This window comes from Zingiber officinale, chromosome 10B (genome assembly GCF_018446385.1).
Source record: "Zingiber officinale cultivar Zhangliang chromosome 10B, Zo_v1.1, whole genome shotgun sequence".
In the NCBI taxonomy this organism is placed as follows: domain Eukaryota; kingdom Viridiplantae; phylum Streptophyta; class Magnoliopsida; order Zingiberales; family Zingiberaceae; genus Zingiber; species Zingiber officinale.
The window spans coordinates 22137921-22155620 of NC_056005.1; positions in this window are offsets into that span (position 1 = coordinate 22137921).

The window sequence follows — 17700 nt, forward strand, 5'->3', positions numbered from 1 at the left end:
GGAAGATCATCACAAACACACTCAATTAAGCAAGATCTTTGAAACTGTGTGATTTGAAATGAAGCCTACCTTGATCAGTCACCTCCAAATGGTGTTGTCTCATCCGATCCTAGATGATGATGCCCGCTTCAATCAAATTGGCGAGGAGATACAGATCACTCTCTAGTGATCAGATCGAGAGGAAGGAACGAGAAGGTCGATCGGTTAGGGGTGATGCAAGGCGAGTCCACCGTGATGCCCTAGGTGTTGAGCTGCTGCCAATCGCACTCAAGAACAGCCACAAAGACATCCCCTCACCCGGAGATAGCACGTACTATTGAGATCCGACGACACGGTGAGAACGAGATCGCCGGGGGAAAACTCGCCCTCCGTCAACACTAGGCCGCCCGCGTGAGAAAGGGAGAAAGAAGAGAGAATCGCAAGAGGGACAGCGTCCACTGCTCTCACACTGCCGATGGAGGCGTTGCCCTAGCCTCACGCGAAGAAAGGTGGCCGGCGATTATAAGCTCGGTGTCGGCAGTGAAGATCAATCGAGGAAAGGAGGAACTCGACGAATTTGGGGGAGGAGAAGAGGAAACGAAATAAAAGAAAATAAAACCTAGGTTAGATTAATTAAACTCTAAGTCCATTCCCAAATCGACTCCCACTTAAATGGTGTTTCAAACAGACTTCCACTGTACCCCGAATCCATCTCCTCAAAATGGATCATACAGACTCCGTTTAAATCCTGAAAAATTTCTAAAAATTTCAGAAAAATCCAATAAGATTTTTCGTCCAATAATATTAATTATTTAAAATTTTCGGTATCTCAAAATGGATCATATGGACTCGAACTCGGTCAAGGTGCTCAGACCCGAAAAATCATCCATTAGCTTATGTGGAGCAAGTCGATTGGCTGAGCCACGTGGTCCAGGAATCCGAAGAGGTTCCAAGCGCCCAGAATGGACCTATTTAAAGGCATTCGACCAGGAGCTTCAGAATAACAACTGCTATGACTTTCACTCTTGCTCGGTGTTTCGAAAAAGCTCCTATGACGTTGTGACACTCCTCCAACAACTGACCATCAAGATTTTCTCACTTTCTTTGTTGTCGGTAATTTTCATATATAGTTCATGTACTCAATTTATAACCATTCAAATTGTTACTGAATTACCCAATGAAAGCATTCGTCGAATGTGAGTCTTAGAGTAGGAGTCGTCGAAGGCTCCGAACTAAGTAAAATCAACTTATGTTAGCGCTTGGCTTCTCTATTTCCTTTTCTTCTTTTATTCTTCCGCTACGTACCTATTTTAATTCACTCTCAATTTTTGACGATCGCTATTCCCCCCCCCCCCCCCCCCAGCGTCTTTCCGATCCTACATATACTACCCTTTAGATACCATTATAGGTGGCAGAGATAGACAGTTTACTAAGTAGTTATCTAACTACATTGCAACAAGATCCCTAACTGCTCACAACGTCGGATATCACTACCCCTGAGTGGTCAGGTGACACGACAAGACAAGATCTACTCCAAGCTATTACTCTCCCTCGATAGCTGAATGGACAGCTAAAAATGACTGACAACTCTCTCAACTATAAGGGACACTTTATTGTCAACATGCAGTGCAATGATGAACATGATGCAAATAATCATGATATTGATATGATCATCATCAATGCAACATCTCGATCCACATAAGTACCTCATGTACATGATCTATCAATCACCTATGTCTATAGGTTCGAATAAATCCAACAGGCATCTACTAATCAATAAATACAATAAGTAGCAACATCATACACATACACACCATACATGTGCGCACCCTACAACATAGGTATAATCAATATAATATCTTCAATAGTTAAACCAGACATGTATGCACACTACAACATAAGTATAATCATTCAAATTCTTCTAATAAACATAACAGATACATGTGCACAAATAACATAGATATAACCCGAAGCACAATCCATTAACCACATATATCTATATGTACGCATAGATCCAACAAGTATCTACCAATAACACATGGGGTACAAAGCGACACTCATCATACAACTCACCCAAGTGGTTATGCAACACATATAGGAAATCAATTAGATTAATTCCTATAGTGTACAACATACACGTGTACACGCTATTTGCATACAATCAATCAACATGGTATCTCCTATAGTGCATACCATACATGTGTAAACTCTACAGAGTATAGATATCTAAAGTAAAGACTGTATAGGTATTAACTAAATCATCTCTAAGGTTAAGCAGATAAGTATCGAGCAAGATAACAATAAATAGATTTAAGATAAAACAACCTAATCCATTAATCAAAAATAATAATGCACTAAGTTCAATAAACCAAAGAGGCCAAAGAAAAAGTACCTACCTTTATGTATCGATCGTGCTAAACAATCATGCATCAAGATGCTTATCTCGAATCAAACTCCTGTGAACACATAATATGCAGTTTCACTAATTTCATCATGCACCCAATTAGCTAACTAAATTCCAAATCTAATTAGGAAAACCCTAATTATTAATCAACTTTGATTAATCCAACACATCAATCAAATTTAGTTTAACCCAACCTCAACCCTAGTTAACCCTTCTTTTTAACATTCTTTCTATCTTGATTGGGTAATCCAACTAATAAATGAATCTTCAATCTATTATCTCTTAACACCTTAATTTATTAAGCATCATGAACCAACCATACTTAATTCATCTTAATAAGAATTATCTAATCCCATCCATAATCATCAATTATTCTAATTAACTAGAAATCTATCATGAATCAATTACCAAATCTAATCATCCATATTCCACAATCAGTATTCCCATTAAGCAATTCATATTCCACTAAACCCAACCTTATCATCAATTAACTAATCAAATTCAATGCAGAAATGAAATCAAATCCCAACATGTCTTACCCTAAATTTGGCAACTAGGTGGCACTGGGATTGGCTCACGGTCAACGGCGACAATCTACTACTGTCTATTACTTCCTTCCCTTGCTAACCTAACAATCCAATCAATGAATCCATTAATTAGCCTTATAATCCAAATAATCCTGAATTTAGCAACCTTACCCCCAAACTAGATCTGCAACCCTTTAATGAAGAAATCCGAAGCTGCTATGTAGAAAATGGAGCTCCACACTCAGATCTGTAGTTGCTCAACAAAGACCTCAAACATAGCTGTGAGGAGTCTGTGCTCTCCTCTTCGAATCCGCAAAGAAGACAATGCTCCGATGGTCATCCTCCTCACCAAATCTTAACAGAGCACAAATCCTCCCTGCTCATGCCTGAAAGATACCAGCTTCAGTAGTCGGTTGGAGGGGAAAGATCGGGTGGCAATCGGTTGAAGGAAAAAGACTAGTGTAGCCCGACGATAGATCGAGAAAAGGGCTGGCGGTGATCTCTTACACAATCGCCGACTAGATCGAGAGAAGAGTAATGGAGAAGTGGTGCTCAGGTGGCAATCGGCCACCGATGGCAGCGGGTCGAGAGGAGACTGAGAGGTTAAGGCTCAGCAACGTCGATTAAAGCTAGGCACAACTCAAGGTCGGGGATGATGGATCTATGCCGGAGATTGGCGATGACACTGGCGATCGGCGACGACACCGACGATCAGCGACAACGCTGACGATCGACGACGATGCTTGTGATCGGCGTTGGTGATAAGTCAGGGAAGAAGAAGGCACTCGCGAGGTAGGGATCGGGCGGAGATGGGAGAAGGGGATCAGATGAGGATGAAGAGAGGAGGAGAATCTTTTATATCCAAAACTTAGGTTTAGTTTAATTAAATCCTAAATTAATTCCTCAATCAATTCTCATTTAAGTGATATTCTAAACAAGCCTCCTCTGAGTCTACTCGATTCATCCCCTTAAACATGTCATACTAACTCTGCTTAACTCTTGAAAAATTTCTGAAAAAAAATCAATAAGGTTATTTCTCTAATAATTCTTAATATTTAATATATTGTATCTTACATAAGTTGAGCAAGCTTGTAAGACATGTATGCTTGTGCATTCATAACACTTGTTCTTTATACATGCCATGTATCAAAAGTGTTGTTTATGCTTGTCAAGATAATGCATGTCATGCATATGGTAGGCCATGTGGCATACACAGGCCAACCAAGCTAAACAAACTTATGGTAAGTTTAGCTGATTCATATGGACACATTGTATCTCGATCACGGTCTGTTACGTGAAGTAGTGTTCACACAAGAACCCTTGGATTGGTATAACTCGGGTCCTAGATTCACACTCCCTTATGCACTCTCAATCAATCGTAATGCTACTCAATCGATGTGGGACTAATAATTCACAAGTCATATTTCCATTCATATTTTTTCAACAATCCCCCACATGAATGGAAATGAGGTATGTGATAGCCTTCAGTAGTTGAGTTGTTTATAGGATAGGTAGGTGTTATCCTTTGAACTTTCCCTTGTGAAAATCTATTTGCTCACTAGCTGATCAGTAGACACAATGTCTTTGAACTATTCTACCATTTGTGTAAGCATGAATAGATCTCATCTAGGACTCTCCCTAATATAGCTCAGGTATTATGAGTGTGTTTATTATTGACCATGAACACGCCTGATTCTATGAGAAGTACTAAGAATTGTGCCTTCAATACTATTCGAAGTAGCCCTACTTCTTTCTTACATAGGTGATCTCTCAAGAATATTTTCCATTACTCCATTATGATCATTAAAAGCAAGAATTCTTACCCTTCATCTGCTCACTAATTCATCGGGTTGTTCCCCTATAGTGATTGCCTTTCAGTGCAGCTAGGTTATCCCTTTGAACGTAATTTTTGGGATCTCAAGACATTATAATTGTATTTCCTTTGTAGCTATATAAAGCCCATTTTTCATGATGATCTAGCAACTAAATCCCTGTTTAATCCTTTAATTAGTGGATCTGTTAGGTTATCCTTTGACTGTACATTGACAATAGTGATAACTAATGTTTAGAGTAGTTACCTAATGATATTATGTCTATGAAGTATATGTCGAGACTTACCATTATACAAATGGCTCTATGTCCGGCTAATTGTCTATTGACTATTACAATGCATGCAAATTGCCAACACAGGTTTTGTCTATCTAGGAACATCTTCTAAGAATTGTTGTAACTATTCAGTCTTTTCACCATATTTGTTAAGAGCTACAAATTTAGACTGCATTATCAATCTAGTTATTATGGTTTGCTTAGAAGATTTCCATGAAATGACTGCATTTCCCAAAGTGAAGACATATCCACTTATGAACTTAGAGTCTTTCATATATGATATCCAATTTTACGTTGATGTATATTTCAATCATAGCAGGATATCTCGTATAGTGCAGTCCATAATCATGAGTATACCATAAATACCTCAATACTCTTGTTATCCCTTTCCAATGCTCAACACCGGGATTCTCGTGTATCTACCAAGCTTGCTTACTATGTAGGCTAAGTTTGACATAACATGACATAGTCATTTCCTATAGTTTTCATGTAGACACATTTATCACACTCATTGATCTAAAATCCACTTTCCTTCATGGCATTATCAAACTTTTCATATCATTGCTTCGGATCTTGTTTTAAGCTGTATAATGACTTGACTAATCTACAAACCTTATTTTTCTTCCCTAGTGCAAAAACCCTTCAAGTTGCTCAATGTATATTTCCTCTTTTAAATCTTCATTTAGAAAATCAATCTTTGCATCTATTTGATGTATTTTCAAATTCTATAGAGCAGAGATAGCCAATAATATTCTGATGGAGGTTATTTTTTATACCGAAGAATACGTATCAAAGTAATCTAGACCTTCTTGTTGTCGATAACCTTCAATTATCAATCTATCCTTGTACTACTTAATCATGGCATCTGATTTCCTTTTATTCTTGAAAATCCACTTGTAACCGAGTGGTTTATTTCCCGAAGAAAGCACCACAAGTTCCTAGGTGTGATTTTATAAGATAGAGTCAATTTCAGATGCAATGCCTCTTTCCATTAAGGTCCCTCATAATAGCTTATTGTTTCATATGCCTATTTTGAGGAGCTAACTTCCTCTTAGGTCTTATATGGAAGCACATGTTCAAAGAATGAGAAATTTCTTGATTCAATAATCAAGTTCTTGTGTATCTTCGATATTTGAGATTCAAAAATAAGGAATCTATAAGCACTGTTGTTATGTGCATATCCAAGAAATATATAATTAACAGTCTTTGTCCTTATCTTAATCCTCTTCAAATCAAGAACCAACACTTTGGCAAGACATCCTTATATTCATAAGTATTTATAGGATGATTGTCTTATAGTCTATAACTCATAAGGGTTATTTTCTATTTTCTTTTGATGTATGTTATTTAAAAGGTAATTAGCCGTGAGCACAACTTTTCCCCACATTTGCTTTGACAGTTTAGAACTCAATAGAAGAGCATTCATCATCTCTTTCAGAGTACGATTCTTTTGCTCAGTAACAACCATTTTGCTAAGGAGAATAGGGATCTATTGTTACATGTCTTATCTCGTGTTCAACACATAACTCAACGAATGGTTATACATATTTACCACCTTAGTCACTTCGAATCACCTTAATTTTCCTATTAAGTTAGTTTTCAATCTCACTCTTATAGAGAATAAATTTCTCTATAGCTTCATCCTTACTTTGGAGAAAATACACATAATTATATTTTGTGTGATTATCTACAAAAGTGATGAAGTACTTATTCTCACTAAATGTCCATTTTAGGCCAGCTAGAGGGGGTGAATAACCTTGAAAAGAAGTTAGCTAAAATCTCTTGTTTTTCAACTAAGCAAGGTTACAATATTAATTAATCAAATAACATAAAAGAAACAACTTAAAAATAATAAGTAAAAAGGGCATATTTTACTTGGTTACAACCTAGGTGGTTATTAATCCAAGGCAATGAAAAGCTCCACTAGAATGACTCCTTCATTGAACGTGAAGTAGTCTCTTACACACTTTGAAAGCTCAGAAAAAAGACTAGGAATTGAATACTAAAGTTGTTGTTTAATTTCTAGCTCCAGAATGCTTTTATCGCCTCCTAGGATCGGTTACCATTGCTTGGAGGCACCTCCAAAGCACTCTAGGGTGCCTCCGAGTGGATAAAACTTAATCCTCTCTTCAATGGTCAACCAACAGCTAACCAATGACTTTCTGCGTTTGAGGGCGTCTTCAGCTTCCTTAAGAGAAACTCCAAGTTGCTTCAAGGTGCCTCCTTTGAACAGGCACGACGGCGCCTTCGTGCTCCTCCAAGGCGCCTCGGGTCCTGAATGCAACAGCTTCACTACCGACACTGGAGGCACCTCCAAAACCATTGGAGGCACCTTCACCCCGGGCTGGTCTTCGTGTGGGTGATGCTCCGATCAATCAGAGTTGAGCTCACCTGAACTCAACTCTAACCTTCTCCTCGAGAAGACTTCCTCCCCGGCTTCTCGTCCCTACAATACGTTGCGTGTATCCTTCTCATCCATCGGTGTATTCTTCCGTAGCTTCTCGTCCCTCGGATGCACCGAGCTCGTCGACTCACTTCCCGTGCCATCCTTCTCATATGCTACATTTTCTGCTCAACTTTTTGTATTTCTAAGTTCTTGCACACTTAGACACAAGGCATCAAACATAATAGGACGTAACTTGACTTGGTTGACAACATCAAAAGCAACCCAGGGTATTTACGATCTCTCCCTTTTTGTTATACATCAACCCAAGTTAAGTAAGGGTAATAAATAATAAAATTATTGGTATGTATACTAAAAGCCTAGCTTTTATATAAACACTTATAAGAATCACATTGGTCAAGTGTCTACATTTATATATACCAAATGTAGATGTTCAATTAATTTATATTGTAGATAACATAGTGTGTGGTGTCACACAAAGAAGATCGTGTTATCGGTTCTTTATAAATTATAAACAGTAGCTCACGACTAAGATGGAAAGGAACAAACCATTGGAAGGTCATAGTGTAATTAGATATTAGTTTATCTTAACTATATAATTACACTAGTACACTTAGAGTGTATTGAGTAGGACCATTAGAGGTCGTTTCTTTTTATACTGATTTTATAAAGGAACAAAGACCTCAGTTATAATAAAAGTGTGTGCTCTTAATCCTAATATAATAACAAGCACATATATTTGATATTTATTTCTTTAATTTATCAATGGGTGAGATTTAGTTTGATAAATCAATAAGCCCGATAAGTTGGGAAATGATATCACTTATAGTGTGTGTTGTTGATTATAGAAGGAAACTGTGTCCTAGTGATCTAGGTTGATAATGTCCCCAAGAGGAGCTTATAAGGATTGTCATGTTAAACCCTGCAGGTGGACTTAGTCCGACATGACGATAAGGTTGAGTGGTACTACTCTTGGATTAAGATATTAATTAAATGAGTTGTCAGTAACTCACTTAATTAGTGGACATCCGACATCTTAAACACAGGGAAACTAACACATTCATAATAAGAAGGAGCCCAAAAATATAATTTGGGATTGGTGCGGTAGTTCAATAATAGTTCTTTAGTGGAATGAATTATTATTGATGGAATTAAGTTGTGTGTTCAGGGAGAACATGGGAAGATTAATTTCATCGGGAGACCAAAATCAATTACTCCTCTCGGTCCCTATCGTTGCCTCTTGTATATAGAGATTTATACCCACCATATACCCACCTTTTTACCCAACCTATAGGGGCCGGCCAAGCCTAAAGGTTGAGCCTTAAGGTGGCCGGCCAATAGCTTGGAGCCCAAGCTTAGGTGGCCGGCCACATCATATTAAAAAGGGATTTTTTTGTTAAAATTATTTCTTATGTGGATATCATGGTTTTAAAAGAGAGTTTAAAATTTTAATCTTTCCTTTTATAGCTTTCTACAAAAGATTAAGAAAAGATTTGAAATCTTTCCTTATTTGTAGATTGAAAGGTAGATTTTAATTTTGAGGAAAATTTCCTTTTTTAACCATGTTCATGATTTAAAAGAGAGTTTAAAAATTAAATATTCTCTTTTATAAGTTTCTACAAAAGATTAAGAAAAGATTTGATATCTTTCCTTATTTGTAGATTAAAAGAGATTTTAATTTTTAGAGATAACTTTCTTTTTATTCACATGTTTAAAAGAAAGATTTTAATTTATAAAATTTTCTTTTTTACAAACCACCAAGAAGGGAAAAATTATTGGAGAAATTTTTTATAAATTTCTGGAAACAAATTAGGAAGTTTTAATTTTTGTTTTAATTAAAACTCTCCTTGTTTTTGGGAAAGAGGTGGCCGACCATTGTTTTAATGAGAAGAAATTTGTTTTTTAATTAAAATAAATTTTCCTTTTCATGGCAAAAGAATTAAGGAAGTTTTTATTAAAATTTCCTTATTTGCCAAGACCAAGGATTATAAAAGAGGGGGTAGAGGTGCCTTCATTGTGAACGACTCTATTATTCTTCTCCTCTCTTTTCCTCCTTGGTGGCCAGCCCTAGCTTCTCCCTCTTCTCTTCTTCTTGTGGCCGGCGGCAACCCCACTTGGAGCTCTTGATGGTGGCCGGTTCTAGCTAGGAGAAGAATGAGAGAAAGGAGGTTTTGTTTCTTGCATCCCTTGGAGCTTGGTGGTGGTGGTCGGACCTCTACTTCTCTTGGAGAATTGTGGTGGCCGAAACCTAGAAGGAAGAAGAAGGTGCTTGGTGGTTCTTGTCTCGGAAGATCGTTGCCCACACAACGTCCGAGATTAGAAGAGGAATACGGTAGAAGATCAAGAGGTTATTTTGCTTACAAAGAAAGGTATAACTAGTAATTGTTTTCCACATCATACTAGTTTTCTTTTTATAGTTATTTATGGAAATACCAAATACAAGAGGCATATGATTCTAGAGTTTTTGAAATAATTTTTTTTCAAATTTGTGTTTTCTTCTTTTTCAAATTTGTGATTCGATTGTTCTTTTTGGTTAACCTAGAGTTATTTAAGGAAATAAATATTAGCTTTCCTTAAAAGGCTTTGCCTAGGCGGTGGTGGTTGCTCCCATATCCAAGTAGGCCATGTGCCTCGCCATGCAGTCCTGGAAGCCAATTTTGGAAATTAATATTTATGGAATTAATAACTTAGGTAGATTTGAATCAATAGTGTTAAGTTCCGCTTGCGATTCAAATATAAACCATTAAGAACAAATAAGTTAAATTTGGAATCAATGATGTTAAGTTCTGTCTGCGATTCCTAATTTAACTTCTAAAGAACACAATAGGTTATTTAAGGAAAGGTTCGACACTTGTACAAAAATGTTTATACAGTGGAACCGGTATGATTTTCTTATGACTAACCAACAATTGGTATCAGAGCTTGGGTTTACCTCTGTGTGTTTGGTTTTCAAATAGGTTATGCACATCTCATACATAATTTAGGCAGGATAATAGTAGGATGTGCTAACTTTGTGGTTACAGGCTCCAACTATTATGGCATATTTTTATTGTATGTGATTGGACCCTTGGACATGTCAAGGGCATTTAATTGTGTGTGCATGATTGTAAAATTAAATACAGTAGGAGCTGTATTAGTTATTAGGATTTTACATTTTTTGTTCGATCTAGAATATATGTACATTCCTTTATGGAATATAGGATCGATGTATATAAAATTCTATATTTGTCGCGGATCGTATCCTTGCGAGGCATGGTGCTATCGGAAGACCAAAGGCGCAGCGGAATAAGATGCAAGATAGATGCGACAACTCGACCCGATGGTGGTGGCTAAAGATGGCAGCAGCTAGGGTTAGAGCACACGGAGGACAATGATGAAAATGCCATAATAGTTGGAAAATTAATTTCCATGTTTATTGCTTTTATTTACTGTGATATGTGTGTATGCATGTGTTATATGCTAGCATAACTTAAAATTCCTCACCATAAATAACTAAGTGGAAGAGGGATTAGTATATAAATCACATGGTCTCCATTACTGGTTTGTAAGTGATGCAATTAGCTTGCGTGTTGGCTCTGAGTACCTCCCTCCACAACGGATGGGTTTGTTTGCGGATCACTAGATCAAACTTCCTTTATGGATGGTTATAGGAAATTATTTAGGATGTGTGTGATCTTCTCCAACTGAAGGGGCACAATTCTATTTAATGGACTAAGTATCAAGTAATGGTATACACTTAGACACATTTAATAGTATCCTCCCCAACGGAGTCACTGCTATTACTTATGTGACCAAAGTGAAACCAACTATTAATTTATCATAAAACTAGGGTGACAAGATAATAAAATTAATGGGTTAAAACCCCTCTTACAAATGATTGATTTTGTATATGTCCACACTAACGTGGCATACAAAATTAACGGTGTTTGAGATAATTTTATTTGTCATAAAGTTAGGTTGACAAGATAGTTAATGGGTAAAACCCTCCTCTTACAAATGTTGATTTTATATATGTCCACATTAACGTGACATGCAAAATTCACGGTGTTTTGAGGTGTTGGTAAATTTAAATAGTATTATTTGAGGAATCAATATTATTTTAAATTTTGAGTCTTGACCAAATATTTGATCAAAGACAGACCAACTATTAATTTTATTTATCATAGGTTGACAAGATAATAAAAATTAATGGATAAAATCTCCTTTTTAGAATTTGTATACGTCCACACTATCGTGGCATACAAAATTCACAAGGATTTTGAGATGTTGGTCTTGTCCAAATATTTTTATGATTCTTAGGTTTGCAAATGTTAGTCAATCCCCTAGTTGTTATACTATAGAATAGACTTAGTTGTCCTAATTATTATGATTGGAAATAAGACTTGGACATTAAGGTAGACTGTCCTCTTAGAATTAAGAACAATATAGGTGTATTTGATTCATTAGTTGTTGAAACATGTTTAGTGGTGTTATCTACCGATACCTGGTGAGTAGATACGGGAGCCACTATCATGTCTGCAATTCATTGCAGGGGCTCCAGGAAACCCGACAACTATATGAAGAGAAATCACCGTTTACATGGGCACTACTGCAAAAGTAGCAGCTGTTGCAGTTGGAGATGTTTATCCTATGATAGGAATAAAAATGAATTTTGAGAAATTGTCTATATATACCAAGTTTAGAAAGAATTCGATTTCGGTTTCTAAACTATCAAAGAATAGATATTCTGTCTATTTTGATAACAAACTTGTTATCAAGAAAAATAGGAAAATTATCTGTTCTGGTACATTGGTTGACAATTTATAAATCCAATAACTCCCACGATGCAATAAATGGAAATTAATAACACATCTTCTAACTATTAAGAGAAAGCAACTTTCAGAAATAAACCAATTATATCTTTGGCATCAAAGGCTAGATTATTTTAACTTAAGAAGGATTTATTGGTAGCTGATGAACTTTTGGGTTCATTGGTAGTGGAAATCTTTCCAACCTGAGAGTCTTACTTAGAAGGAAAAATAACCGAGAAGCTTTTAAGTCTAAGGGGTATGAAGCAAAAGATATAATGGAATTGGTTCATTCTGATTTGTGTGGTCCTATGACTATCCAGACAAGAGGTTGTTTCGAATATTTTGTCTATTTTATAGACAACTATTCGAGACACAGATAGATTTACTTGATACACCGCAAGTCTAAGTACTTTGATTAGTTCAAAGAGTACAAGGCTAATGCGGAGAAATGTCAAAGTAAAAATATCGAGACACTACGGTGAGATCGTAGTAGCAAATACCTCTTGGGAGAATTTAGGAGTCACTTATCAGAAGTAGGGATTCAATCCCAACTAACTGCACTTGGTACATCCCAACATAATGGTGTAATAGAAAGAAGGTATAAGGCTCTTATGGAATAATTAGATCGATGACGAGTTATTTAGAAAATTACCAAATTTGTTTTAAGGATATACACTAGAAACAGAAGTGAACATAGTACCTTCTAAGTCAGAACTCTCTACTCCCACAGAATTACAGAATGGGCGTAAGCCTAGACTGAAGCATATTCGGATTTGGGTAGTCTAGCACATGAGAAACACTGAAAAATTGGACATGAGTTCACTTGTTTGTGAGTTATCCTAGAAAAATGAAAAGAGGTTTGTAGTTCTTAAAATCGGAAGGTCATTGTTGGCACCTATGCTCGATTTTAGAAAAGGACTATACTATAAACCACAAGCCCATGAGTAAAAATTATTCTTAAGGAAATTAAAGGACACGTCTAACCTAGTACCAACTGTACAAGATGAAATATCACAAGAAACTGCAACACGTATCACAAATGATATACAATTGCAGAAAGTACCTCGTCATAGTGGGAGGGTTGTTAGGCAACCTAAAAAGATTCATGTTTTGGGAGAGTCTTTGGACTCGATCCCTGGAGGACATGAACCTGATCTCCGGATATATGACGAAGCACTCCAAGATAAAGATGCAGCATCTTTGCAAAGAATACAGAATTAGAATATATGTATTCTAATAGAGTCTGGAAGCTTATAAAATCATCAAATGGTGTAAAAGCCATTGGGTAAAAATAAGTCTACAATAGGAAAAGAGGGATAGACAGGAAGGTAGAAACTTTCAAAGCACCGGTAGCCATGCTTAAGTCTACCCAGATTCTTTTATCTATGAGATTTAGCAAGTGGATGTCAAGACAGCTTTCCTTAATGGAAGTCTTGAAGAAAACATCCATATAAAGCAACCAGAAAGGTTCGTTGCAAAGAGCAAAGAGCATCTTGTGTGTAAGCTCAAACAGTCTATGGACTGAAGTAAAGCTTCAAGGTCTTGGTACATTCGGTTTAATAAAGTAATCCAGACCTATGGATTTATTTTATAACCAAATGAGTTTTGTGTATACAAGAAATGTGATGGAAACGTGGTGGTATTTCTTGTACTATACGTAGATAACATTTTTGGTAGTTGGAAACAATATCAAAGTGTTGTCAGAAGTAAGGGTATGGTTGTCCAAACAATTCGATATGAAGAACTTAGGAGAATGCATATATTCTTGGGATCAAAGGGATCACAAGAAAAGAATATATTTTACTTATCCCAAGCTTCATATACTGAAACAATCCTTGCTCATTTTAGCATGCAGAACTCCAAGAAAAGGTTTTTTACCTTTTAGGCATGGAGTAGCTTTATCTAAAGAGATGTCTCCGAAGACATCAAAGTAGATAAAGGAAATAAAGGCAGTTCCTAATGCTTCGGCTGTCGGAAGCCTAATGTATGTTATGCACGAGATCAGAGATCTGTTTTGTCGAGGGCATAGTTAGCAGATATCTAAGTAACCCTGGACAAGGACATTGGACTGCGGTAAAACATATATTAAAGTACCTTAGAGGCACTAGAGATTATATGCTAGCTTACAAGGCAGATAATTTGATCCCTGTGGGTTGCATGGATTTTGACCTCCAATCAGATAGGGACAATAGTAAGTCAACCTCGGGGTTTTTGTGTTTACTTTAGGAGGTAAAGCCATAACTATGGAGGGGTGTTAAGCATAGGTGCTTTTCAGACTCCACTATGGAAGTTGAGTATGTGGCAGCCTTAGAGGCAGCCATAGAAGCTGAGTGACTCAATAACCTCAAGATGGACTTAGATATGATTTCTGGTTTCTCCAAAGATTATTACAATTTATTGTAATAATAGTGGTGCAGTAGCAAACTCGAAGAAACCATGAGTCCATAAGGCAAGTAAACACAATAGAGTGCAAGTACCACCCAATACGAGAAATCGTACAAACGAGGAGAAGTTGTTGCCGCCTAGATTACATCAAGTGATAACCTGTAGATCTTTTCACTAAGGTCCTTAAGCCAAGAGCTTTTGATGGACATGTTGAATGGATGGGAATCAGGAGTATGGCAGCGTTTATGGCAGCATAGTCTTTTAGTATAAGTGGGAGATTGTTGGTGTGTATACTAAAAGCCTAGCTTTTGTATAAACACTTATAAGAATCACATTGGTCAAGTGTCTACATTTATATATACCAAATGTAGATGTTCAATTAATTTATATTGTAGATAACATAGTGTGTGGTGTCACACAAAAAAGATCGTGTTATCGGTTCTTTATAAATTATAAACAGTAGTTCACGACCAAGATGGAAAGGAACAAACTATTGAAAGGTCGTAGTGTAATTAGATATTAGTTTATCTTAACTATATAATTACACTAGTACACTTAGAGTGTATTGAGTAGGACCATTAGAGGTCGTTTCTTTTTATACTGATTTTATAAAGGAACAAAGACCTCAATTATTATGAAAGTGTGTGCTCTTAATCCTAATATAATAACAAGCACATATATTTGATATTTATTTTTTAATTTATCAATGGGTGAGATTTAGTTTGATAAATCAATAAGCCCGATATATAAGTTGGGAAATGATATCACTTATAGTGTGTGTTGTTGATTATAGAAGGAAACTGTGTCCTAGTGATCTAGGTTGATAATGTCCCCAAGAGGAGCTCATAAGGATTGTCATGTTAAACCCTGCAGGTGGACTTAGTCCGACATGACGATAATATTGAGTGGTACTACTCTTGGATTAAGATATTAATTAAATGAGTTGTCAGTAACTCACTTAATTAGTGGACATCCAACATCTTAAACACAGGGAAACTAACACACTCATAATAAGAAAGAGCCCAAAAATATAATTTGGGATTGGTGCGGTAGTTCAATAATAGTTCTTTAGTGGAATGAATTATTATTGATGGAATTAAGTTGTGTGTTCAGGGCGAACACGGGAAGCTTAATTTCATCAGGAGACCAAAATCAATTCCTCCTCTCAGTCCTTATCGTAGTCTCTTGTATATAGAGATTTATACCCACCACATACCCACCTTTATACCCAACCTATAGGGGTCGGCCAAGCTAAGCTTGAAGCTCAAGCTTAGGGCCGACCAAGCCTAAAGGTTGAGCCTTAAGGTGGTCGGCCAATAGCTTGGAGCCCAAGCTTAGGTGGCCGGCCACATCATATTAAAAAGGGATTTTTTTGTTAAAATTATTTCTTATGTGGATATCATGGTTTTAAAAGAGAGTTTAAAATTTTAATCTTTCCTTTTATAGCTTTCTACAAAAGATTAAGAAAAGATTTGAAATCTTTCCTTATTTGTAGATTGAAAGGTAGATTTTAATTTTAAGGAAACTTTCCTTTTTTAACCATGTTCATGATTTAAAAGAGAGTTTAAAAATTAAATATTCTCTTTTATAAGTTTCTACAAAAGATTGAGAAAAGATTTGATATCTTTCCTTATTTGTAGATTAAAAGAGATTTTAATTTTTAGAGATAACTTTCTTTTTATCCACATGTTTAAAAGAAAGATTTTAATTTATAAAATTTCCTTTTTTACAAACTACCATGAAGGAAAAAATTATTGGAGAAATTTTTTATAAATTTCTGGAAATAAATTAGGAAGTTTTAATTTGTGTTTTAATTAAAACTCTCCTTGTTTTTGGGAAAGAGGTGGTCGGTCATTGTTTTAATGAGAAAAAAATTGTTTTTTAATTAAAATAAATTTTCCTTTTCATGGCAAAAGAATTAAGGAAGTTTTTATTAAAATTTCCTTATTTGCCAAGACCAAGGATTATAAAAGAGGGGGTAGAGGTGCCTTCATTGTGAACGACTCTATTATTCTTCTCCTCTCTTTTCCTCCTTGGTGGCCGACCCTAGCTTCTCCCTCTTCTCTTCTTCTTGTGGCCGGCGGCAACCCCTCTTGGAGCTCTTAATGGTGGCCGGTTCTAGCTAGGAGAAGAATGAGAGAAAGGAGGTTTTGTTTCTTGCATCCCTTGGAGCTTGGTGGTGGTGGCCGGACCTCTACTTCTCTTGGAGAATTGTGGTGGCCGAAACCTAGAAGGAAGAAGAAGGTGCTTGGTGGTTCTCGTCTCGGAAGATCGTTGCCCACACAACGTCCGAGGTTAGAAGAGGAATACGGTAGAAGATCAAGAGGTTATTTTGCTTACAAAGAAAGGTATAACTAGTAATTGTTTTCCGCATCATACTAGTTTTCTTTATATAGTTATTTATGAAAATACCAAACACAAGAGGCATATGATTCTAGAGTTTTCGAAATAGTTTTTTTTCGAGTTTGTGTTTTCTTCTTTTTCGAATTTGTGATTCGATTGTTCTTTTTGGTTAACCTAGAGTTATTTAAGGAAGTAAATATTAGCTTTCCTTAAAAGGCTTTGCCTAGGCGGTGGTGGTTGCTCCCATATCCAAGAAAGCCAAGAGGCATATGATTCTAGAGTTTTCGAAATAGTTTTTTTTCGAGTTTGTGTTTTCTTCTTTTTCGAATTTGTGATTCGATTGTTCTTTTTGGTTAACCTAGAGTTATTTAAGGAAGTAAATATTAGCTTTCCTTAAAAGGCTTTGCCTAGGCGGTGGTGGTTGCTCCCATATCCAAGAAGGTCATGTGTCTCGCCATGCAGTCCTGGAAGCCAATTTTGGAAATTAATATTTATGGAATTAATAACTTAGGTAGATTTGAATCAATAGTGTTAAGTTCCGCTTGCGATTCAAATCTAAACCATTAAGAACAGATAAGTTAAATTTGGAATCAATGATGTTAAGTTCTGTCTGTGATTCCTAATTTAACTTCTAAAGAACACAATAGGTTATGTAAGAAAAGGTTCGACACTTGTACAAAAAATTTTATACAGTGAAATCAGTACGATTTTCTTAGGACTAACCAACAAAAATAACATATGTAATATTAAGTACAAGAAAAA